This window comes from Mus pahari, chromosome 20 (genome assembly GCF_900095145.1).
Source record: "Mus pahari chromosome 20, PAHARI_EIJ_v1.1, whole genome shotgun sequence".
NCBI classification, from domain to species: Eukaryota; Metazoa; Chordata; class Mammalia; order Rodentia; family Muridae; genus Mus; species Mus pahari.
Genome location: NC_034609.1, coordinates 8,064,380 through 8,074,953, shown reverse-complemented (window position 1 = coordinate 8,074,953; position 10,574 = coordinate 8,064,380). Strand labels below are relative to the sequence as shown.

General features: G+C 47.7%; 1 pseudogene; it reads right to left on the bottom strand.

Annotated features, from left to right (window-relative positions):
- Positions 1-5,999: 5,999 nt before the first annotated feature.
- On the bottom strand, positions 6,000-7,631 carry LOC110337775 (annotated as a pseudogene).
- Between the last annotated feature and the right edge of the window lie 2,943 nt (positions 7,632-10,574).

Sequence of the window (10,574 nt, the reverse complement as noted above, 5' to 3'; positions counted from 1 at the left end):
GCTCCGTGACGCAGCACATCCGGGGCGGGACCCGGCTGCCAACGGCTTTCTGCGCGGGGCCACGCCCCTTTCCTCTCTGCACTGCTCAACGCCTTCCGCGGGCGCGCGCGCCCGCGGCTGAGGTTCCGCCTCCGTGGCGGATCCAGCCAATCGCAACCCTCTCTGCGGACAGGCGGCGACGCGAGGGGGCGGGGCTATAGAGACCGGCCTCCCCGGATGGCCGCACCCTCTCCCCAGGTTATCGCGGACTGGGAGGTTCTGCTGCGTGACTTTTGGCAGCTACCTGACGAGTACCTCCACGCCTTCCTGCTTTAACCCGGGAATAAAAATAGGCACCCCGCCCTCCTCTGCCCGTAGCCCTTTGTTTTTCCCGTACAGGCCGTTACCGTAAAGCGAGGTGAGGCTGGCTGCCTTGGGCTTGCTCCAGCGGGGCTGCTTCTCGGGCTTATCTTACTTCCTACAAATCCCTACTGGGTTCAGCTCGCTTCTTGGCGTTCTGGTACATGTCACTTCCTTTGCCGTCTGAGTTTACCACCAGGGCTGCGTGGTTTTGTTTTTGTTTTTTTAAAGATCAACTGGGTGCTTCGTAAATATTTCCAAATACTTTGATATAGGTGACTTTTTGCTTTTGGTTTTGTAAGTCTGGGATGATGGCAGTCAAGGACGGAGCTGAGTGAGGAAGAGGAGAGAGCTTCAGATGGTATAGTCAGTGGTGGTCCTTGCAGGGAATGGGACTGCCCGGAAGACAGTGCGTGAAAGGCTGACTCTAATCCTAGCACTTGCTGGCTGTGTGACCTTGGGTTGGTAGAGTAGCCATTCTGGTCTCGGTGTGGTCATCTGTACAAAGGGAATGGTCGTGGAATATAGTGAAGTGGACCTTATTCAGTATTTGTTAAAGACAAGGGACAAAGGGTGTTCTTGAAAGGGATGATTAATCATCTTGTTTAGTGGACAACTGTTGACACTCCCTTTCTGGCAGCCCTGGAGGAGGAGAGTCAGATAACCCTTGCCTTAGGCGCCCCTGAGAAAAATGACCTTTGCCTTCCATTGATGGTATAGCTGTGTGTGGTGCATGTGTATTGATTTTCCTAACTCTACTGAACCCATGAAAACTGAACCAGTTGAGCCCTGCCCCCCCACCCCCCCATGGATTTGGGGCTAGGGAACCCACAGCTCATCAGAGAGGGTGTCCTGAACCAGTCACTTGGAGAGAAAGTGTCTTTAAAGGCACAGAGATAGCGAGAGCCTGGGCACAGTGGCATATTCCTGTAGCCCAGTGCGGGGATGCTGCTGAGGGGGACTCCCTGTGAGGCCAGTCTGCCTTCAGAATAGGTGACTGGAAGTCAAAGGACACACAGAACAGAAGAGCTGTCCCAGAGGCAAGGACAGCACAGGACACGGGGGTGCTTCACATTTACGGGGTGGCTTTAATGGAGAAGTGAAGGTGTGCCTCTGGCTGAGCCTAGCTGGGATGTACTAAGGTTTCTTGCCATCTGGGAGGGATGCTGGCTCGTCCACCACGTTATGCAAGGGAAATCTTTCTATGTGGGGACAACCTCACAGCTGGAAATGCCAGCTCTTTATGCAAGGCTGAGGCTTATTCGTGGTGGCGTATTTTAATTATTACTATTATTATTATTACTTTATTATTATTATTTTAGGCACATTCTCATCCTCTAACCCACAGTGGTCTTGGATTCATTATGTAGCCCAAGCTGGTCTTGAACTCCAGATTCTCCTGCCTCACTCAGTCTCCTTAGTGTTGAGCTGAGGAGCACCTGCCACCATGCTTATCAGAAGGTATCAGTTGTTCAAAAGCAAACGTGTAGTGGTCAGAGACAGGCGGGTCTGTGAGTTCGAGGCCAGCCTGGTCTACAGAATTTCAGGGCATCCAGGGCTACACAGAGAAACCCTGTCTTTAAACAAACAACAAAACCCAAGCAGCTGCTTCTCAGTGGTACAGGGTGTGAGTCACATAGGCAAGGATCCTGGGCTCCACATCTGAGAGGGAACAACAGACAGGAAAATACAGCCAAAGGCTCTCTTTATGATACGATCCCCCCCCACACACACACTTATGGGGAAGCTCATTGGATGCTGGGCTCTGAGCCTAGGGAAGCTGTTACTTTTAGCAGTTATGCATGGGCTTGTTCAATTACACAGGAAGTTAATTTGTATATGGGGCTAGGTTAACATCTATCATTAGGCATTAAGTACAGGAGGTGCCCTCAAAGATGTGAGAGGGCTGGCCCAAAGCAAACGCTGCTAAATAGTCTTGAAAGCCAGTCTTTTTTTTTTTTTTTTTGGTTTTTCGAGACAGGGTTTCTCTGTTTAGCCCTGGCTGTCCTGGAACTCACTTTGTAGACCAGGCTGGCCTCGAACTCAGAAATCTGCCTGCCTCTGCTTCCGGAGTGCTGGGATTAAAGGCGTGCACCACCACACCCGGCTTTGAAAGCCAGTCTTAGCCATGCTAGTTGTTCACACCTGAAATCCCAGCACTTGGGAGTTGGAAGCAAGAGAGTTGCTGGGAGCTTGAGGCCTACCTGGGCTGCACATTCAAGGCCAGCCCACGTAAAATTTGAGACCCTGTCTCTATAAAAGTAGGGCCAAGGAGAGGTCTCTATATGGAAAACGCCCAAGTTTGATTACCAGAATCTACAAAAACAAAACAGACAAACAAAGCCAGGCATGGTGACAGGCACCTGGAATGCCCGCCCTGGGTAGGCTGACAGCCAGCTGTTGGGATGGTTTGTGCACTGTGTATTCAGATGCTGATTTCTATGCCCAGACAAACGCGTTGCAGTTCCTACGATGGCAAGGCCATGCATCTCCAGTCTCAGAGTTATGTAAAACTTGTTTTCCACTACTTCTGCTTGGTTCATAAAGATGCTGAGGTGTCAGTTATGGGGCAGAAAAGAACAGGGTAGGACTTGTGATCCCAGTCAGGGGGTCCCAGAGAGAGAAGTGGGAGAAGGTGTAGAGAGACTGTACGTAGGGAACTGGAGAGGTCGCAGAGGTAGCCAGGATGAGACACTGGGTGGGAAACAGGCAGCCTAGGAGGTGAGAACAGCTCAGAACCTGCCCAGCTTAGTGCTTGCAACCTGTTAATAAAAATACCAGGGCTCTGTGCCCTTTACTCAGGAGCTAAAACCGTAGAGTGGGTGTAGAAACAGTTCCTTGGCAGCAGAAGGGGTGAAGAACCCTTCCCCAAATACGATTACATCCAGCAGTCTAATCAGTGTACCCAGTGGGAGACTGTCAAAAACCAAGCTGGAGGCAGGTGTGGTGGCACAAGCCTTTAATCCAGATGGAGCTCTGAGTTCAAGTCCTGCCTGGTCTACAAGTTCAGCCTTCCAGGTAAGGCAGAGTCAAATAGTCCATGAGCCATCTTCCCCCCACCCCCTGGATTGGCACCCATGGCCTCGCACCCGTTGTGCTGGCTCTACTGCTAAGCCACACCCCCAGGCTCCCATTAACTTATCTAATTGTCACAATTGCTTTTGGACACTCCCATTTTACCCAGGCCACACAGAAAGTAAAGCATCGAGGAGTTTGGGTACTGAGCCCTGACTGAGAGCTTAGCTGGTGTGTGATGGGGCCCAAATGGTGGGAAAGCCTTGAAGAGTTTTGCCCTTGCCCTCTTGTCTCCTTTCTGTCCATCAGAGACAATCAAAAGACATGGCGGCCCTTTGGTCACCACTGCCATTCCCAGGAAAAGCCAATGTGCAATAAAAACCCATGTTCAAGTTGGGCATGGTGCCATGTAGCTTTGATTTCAGAGCTAAAGAGGCTGAAGCAGGAGGACCTCTAATTCCAGGGTAGACTGGGGTTCATAACAAAACTTCATGCCAAAAAAAAAAGAAAAGGCAAAAGGAAAACAAAAACCAAAACATACCCTGTGCTCAGTGGCTGTCAGGAAAGCATGTAAGGACTTTCCCCACCAAACCTGAGGACCTGGGGCCCACACAGCAGAAATGGGGCACTGACTCCCTCAAGTTGGTCTCTTATCCACATGGGATGTGTACCTCTCCCACATGCACACAAAGTGAGTATAATTTTAAAAAGTTAAATAAACATGTTTATGTAACATGGGATTTTATTTTTACTGAGGCTTTATGAATAATTACCAACAGCAACTGAAACTTGACTGTCCTTCAGTGGTTGAGTACAAGCTGTGATCCATCCACACAATGGAATATTTTTAAGCCATAAAAAAAAAAAAAAGCCATGAATACAGGATACAATGCCGGTGTACTTCAAAATGCATTATGTCAGTGAAAGGAGGCAGGCTCAAAAGGCTGTGTGGTTCTATTTTCTGTGACCTTCTAGAAAACACGAAAGTATGTGAGCACATTAGCAGCTGCTAGGGACTGGGGAACTGCCACAGATGGGGCACAGGGGCACTCTGTGAGGATGAACGAAATGGTCTCATTTGTAATGATTTTTTTAATTTTTGGTTTCTTTTGGTTTTGTTTTTCTAGACAGGGTTTCTCTGTGTGCTTTTCTTTCTTCCCCCCTCCCTCCCTCCCTCTCTCTCTCTCTCTCCCTCTCCCTCTCCCTCTCCCCCCCCTCTCTCTTTCTTTCTTTTTTTCTTTCTTGCTAAGATATGTCTACAAAGCTCAGACTGGCCTTAAAATTATGATTTTCCTGTTTCAGTTTCATGACCACTTGGAATTACAGGTCTGTGGGATGGGTGGGGCTGGAGAATCTATTAGAGATCTTGACACAGCAGAAAGTGGTTTAACAGCCCTAGCATATCTAAGCCTGGCTTCACAACTTCCCTCAGACAGCTCTGAGCCACGATTGTTTCATGCTCTGAAACAATGCAAGGCATCCAAGATGATTGCTACCTACCTTACCCTGTGTGGGAAATGCCGTGGCTCTGTGAGGTATGTCCTATGGAAGTCAGATCGTAGCCATCCAAATGACTGGGAGTTCTCCCAAAGCTCAGGGTAGAGGAGTCAGTGAGCCTTCATCTCGGCCAGCCACTTAGAATCAAACATTCAAGTCATAATGGGTGCACCCTGCCATCATCTACAATGAATCAGCCACTGTGTTAGGTGTGCGAGGACACAGTTGGAAGCTGTCTCTTCAGACAGGCCCTGACAGGGCTGCAGCACAGTGGGAGGTTTGAAAAGCAACCAGTCTCCTTTTGGGACTGGATCTATTGTCTGCAGATGGCCTGGTTACTGGAAGCCAGGTGAGGCAGATGAGGAATTCCCAACCTAGCAACCTTCATCGAAAGCAGGAAGCCAGAGAGTGCCTCACCCCTGCCCTCTGAGAGCGATGTAAGAGGCTGAGGCTGGAGGACTGCAAGTTCAAGGATGACCTGCACTTCACGTGGGGATTCTCCCTCAAAAAGCTCAGACTCGGAGCTGGAGAGGTGGCTCAGTGGTTAAAGCATGCACTGTTCTCAGAGAGGACTCAGTTCAGGCCTCAGTGTTCCCTGTTGATGGCTTATTAACACTGACACATTTTGGCCCTGCCCTGCTCCCTGTCATCAGGAACTACCTTTAAGGACTTCTTTTTTTTTTTTTAAAGATTTATTATATGTAAGTACACTGTAGCTGTCTTCAGACACTCCAGAAGAGGGCATTAGATCTTGTTACAGATGGTTATGAGCCACCATGTGGTTGCTGGGATTTGAACTCCGGACCTTTGGAAGAGCAGTCGGGTGCTCTTACCCACTGAGCCATCTCACCAGCCCCTTTAAGGACTTCTTAACCTGCAACATCTGCCAACATCTGTCAACAGAATGTCAACAGGAAAAGTTGACAGAATGGTCTAGTTTGTGTTTGCACCCTCTACTGAGCTTGTCCCCTCGGCCTCAAGCGTGTGATACAGAAGCTCAATCCCGGAGCCTGCCCTGGGGGCACTCTACCACGGATTCAGGATGTGCTCGCTGTCTCTGTCTCTGTCTCTCTCTCTGTCTCTGTCTCTCTCTCTGTGTGTGTGTGTGTGTGTGTGTGTACCTGTTTTCCCTTTCTTTTTGGTTACGTGTGTGTGTGTGTGTGTGTGTGTGTACCTGTTTTCCCTTTCTTTTTGGTTACATAGCCCAGGTTGGCCATGAACTTATGACTTCCCTGTTTCAGCCTTATGACTACTTGGAATTATAGGCCTGTGCCACCACACCCAGCTTGTGTGTGTGTGTGTAGTCAGCCTCGGTGTTCTTCAGGTGTTGTCCACCTCTTTTTTCCCCTTTTTTAGATTATTGAAGTATAGGGGTTGGAGGGAAGGCTCAACGTTAAGAGCATTTGTTCTTGCAGAGGACCCAGATTTGATTCCCAGCATCCATATGGCAGCTCATAATCAGTAATAACCACAGATTCAGGGAATCCAACAGGCTCATATGTGGCACACATACATGTATGCAGCTAAAACATGTATAGACATAAAGTAAAATCTAAAAACAGTGTAAAATATAAAATATTACCTCATTTTCCATCTGATCTCTCCCCCTTCTAGTGCCTTGCATGGCCTCTATCACTTCTCACATTCATTGTCTCTTTTCCTTAAATTATTATCAACAGCTGAGTCATGTATTGGGGGGAGGCAGGGGTGTAAGGCAGGGTTTCTCTGTGTAGCCCAGGCTGTCCTGGAACTTGCTCTGTAGACCATGCTGGTCTCGAACTCCTCTGCTTCTGGAGTACTGGGATTCAAGGCTGTTTCACCATAACCCAACCATTTAAAAAAAAACAAACCAGACTTGATTCACTGTATTTTTCATGTATAAAAACCCTTATCTGGTAGCCACAGCTGGAGCTTTATTCCTCTGAGCAGGCTAGTGTGGATTTTCACAAGATAAACAGTGGATTCCTGGTAAGGAGACTTGGCGAACACAGTCTCTTTCCAGAGGTCAGGGGTCAGGTAGTTGCAGGTCTTGGAGGTGGCATCAAAGGTGACCTTGGCAAAGTTGCCCATGGTGGCAGTGTAACTCCTGGCTGATGTGCAGCTGTCATCAATGCCAGCCATCATCAGTAGCTTCTTGGGCACAGGAGCAGAGATAATGCCAGTGCCTCTGGGGGGCAGGGATAAGGCACATCAGCACAGAACCACAGCGGCCTGTCATTTAGCAGGGAACTGTGTGGGGCTTGCCAATCTTGTTCCCCCAGTAGCCTGTCTGCACAGGGACGATGGAAAGCCTGGCCCAGACGATGGCCCCTCGAATGACAGTGACTACCTGCTTGGAGCACTTAACACCAAGACCAGTGTGACCATTGTAGTCCCCAATAGTGACAAAATCCTTGAGCCTGGTCTGCTGTCCAGCTCCAAGTCTGCTTCTGCACTGGCAGGATCTTTAGGACCTCTTTCTTTAGGGATGCCCCCAGGAAAAAGCCAATAATCTTGGATTCCTTAATGGACAGGGAGAACAGGTTGATCTCCAGGGAATTGATCATGTCCAGGTGGCCCAGCTTGGTGACAGGGATCTACTTCTTGTTTTCGGCTTTATCTCCACAGCCACATCTTCACCCTCTACAGCAGCCCCTAAAACAGCTGCTGAGCCTCAGTGGAAGCTGCAGCCTCCTGGTCCTGGCCCCTCCTGTTGTGGTGGTATTTTCTGAAGAAGAAACAGCTGAGGGCTGGAGATGGCTCAGAGGTTAAGAGCACTGGCTGTTCTTCTAGAGGTCCGGAGTTCAAATCCCAGCAACCACGTGGTGGCTCCCCACCATCTGTAATGGGATCATATGCCCTCTTCTGGTGTGTCTGAAGAGAGTAATAGTATACTCAAATATGTAAGTAAATAAATCGAGAGAGAGAGAGAGAGAGAGAGAGAGAGAGAGGTTTTGTGTTTAAAAAAAAAAACCCAGCTGAGACTGTTTACTGTTGTTTATACATAGGATTTCAGGGCTAACCATTTAGTAGTGGATAATCAATTAGGGGGCTCATTCCTGGGGAAGACCAATTCTTCCCCCTATCTGCAGTTTTTTTGTTGTTGGTTTTGTTTTTTGTTTTTTTCAAGACAGGTTTCTCTGTGTAGCCCTGGCTGTCCTGGAACTCACTTTGTAGACCAGGCTGGACTCAAACCCAGAAATCCGCCTGCCTCTGCCTCCCAAGCGCTGGGATTAAAGGTGTGTGCCACCACCGCCCAGCTCTCTCTGCAGTTTTTAGTTGCCTGTGGTTCTTTGTCTAAAGGCAGGGCTTTGTGAGATTTCCTTCTTCCACATTAGCATGTCTTTTGGTGATCTCATTATTCAGGTCTTAGTCAGCCATATTATTGAGATATTACAGGTGTAGCTTCCTTGTCATTACCCAGATTACACAACTACACAACAGACTCCCTGTCCCTCTGACTCCTACAACATTTTCATCCCCTCTTTGTCGATGTGGGGTGTGGTGGTTTTAGTAGGAATGGCCCTCATAGACTCATGTGTTAGAATGATTGGCCCATAAGGAGTTGCACTACTACGAGGTGTGTCCTTGTTGAAGTAAGTGTAGCCTTGTTGGAGAAAGTGTGTCACTGTGGGGGCAGGCTTTGAGGTTCTCATATGCTCAAACTACACCCACTATGGCTCACAGTCTCCTGCGGTTGCCTGTGGATTCTGATGTAGAACTCTCAGCTCCTCCAGCACCATGTCTGCCTGCATTTGGCCATGCTTCCCACCATGATGATGGACTAAATCTCTGACACAGCTCCAATTAAATGTTTTCCTTTATAAGAGTGGCTATAGTCATGGTGTCTGCTCACAGCAGTAAAAACCCTAACTAAGACATGGGGGTCGTGTTTTAGATATATCCACTGAGTCTGGGGACCCCAGGGTCAGTTGCTCTCTGCATTTTCAACAGTCATGGCTTTCTATAATGGCCTCTGTCTACCACACAGGGAGAATCTGCTTCTTTGATGAGGAGCAAAGCTACACTTGCCAGGCGTGGTGGTGCGCGTGAGTTCGAGGCCAGCCTGGTCTACAAAGTGAGTTCCAGGACAGCCAGGGCTATACAGAGAACCCCTGTCTCGAAAAAACAAAACAAAACAAAAAACAAAAAACAAAAAACAAAAACCAAAAAACAAAAAAACCAAATAGGTTCTCCTAAGATCCGTGACCTCACCAGCCACCTGTAGTTGGCTAGGTTTATAGTACTAGGTGCGATTTCCCGCTTGCTGAGCAGGCCTACAACCCAATTAGCTGTTTGTTACTGCTAAGACATAAGCACTACTTTGCACCTCCAGGGATGTCTGGGCACAGTGCTCCATGGACGTCCTATTGATTCCTTCCCTCTGTCGGCAGCCTGCAGCACAGCACCTCTGGAACTATGAAAGCCAGGCCTCAGAAAGGGGGGTTTTAGGTCAGATCCAGCCGAAATCTCTAAATCCTGTGTCTGAGCCACATGGTGTCTTCAGCACCTTTAACCTCTGGTAACTAAGGGCAACAGCAATAGTCTGTATTGTTTTGGGGGAATCTTGAAAAAGGGTTTCTCATGCCTGCACTGCGACTTCTGCCAGATAGTACAGCTGTGGGGTCTTGGAGGGCACATTAATTCCCCGACTGCCATAACTTCATTGAGACAATGTGCATGTTTATCTGTATTATATATAATTAAAACTAAACATAAAACAATATGATTCACTGTGGCTTTTCAAACACCCTTAGTGTTATTCATTCCTCTTTCCTCCCTCCCATTCTGTATCAACATTTCCTTCCATTCTGAAGTTAAAGCCACCTCCATCCCCAATTTCTTTCTTCATATCACTTGGCCCCTGTCACTTGCTTCTCTGGTACTCCCCGTTGTGGTTCTTTTTTAACTTTCCTGGTTTCTGAAGGTCAGGTTATGGACCTAAATCTAAAGATTTGGAGCTAGGAGTCTCAAATTTGAGAAAACCTGTGGCATTTCTCTTTCTGGGTCTGTGTTATTTCATTTAGTAGGATCAATTTGAGTTCCATGTTCCATTCATTTCCCTGCAAAATTTATTGGCACAAGCCATGTAGGAAAAGTTATGGTAAGCAAGTGAGTTTTCTGGAGAGGGCCCACCATTTTACATGGCAACAATGGGTGTGCTTTGAGAGACATGGACCCCAGAGATTTCACCCCAGGACAGCTGCTGTGTGTTTCCTGCCACTATCTCATAGGCTGAGGAATTCTGGGCATCAGCCCACTCGATTGAGCAAACTTTCTGCAGATCATTATGAAGGTGTACTTTCACGTAATAATGCTGTTTAGCTGAATTGATGATTTCATAATTCCCGATAATGATTTTATAGAACTCCTGAATTGATTCAAGTAATTTTAAGCTCCTGGTAAAATAAAAAGCTGCAAATAGAGTTTTAAAAAAAGATTTATTTTATGTATGTGAGTACACTGTAGCTGTGAGCCATCATGTGGTTGCTGGGAATTGAACTCAGGACCTCTACTTGCTCTGACCCTGCTTGCTCTGGCCCAAAGATTTATTTCTTATTATATGTAAGTACACTGTAGAGGACTTCAGAAACACCAGAATAGGGCATCAGATCTCATTACGGATAGTTGTGAGCTACCATGTGGTTGCTGGGATTTGAACTCAGGACCTTTGGAAGAGCAGTCAGTGCTCTTAACCACTAAGCCATCTCTCCAGGATGTAAATAGAGTTCTTTGTTATGGCA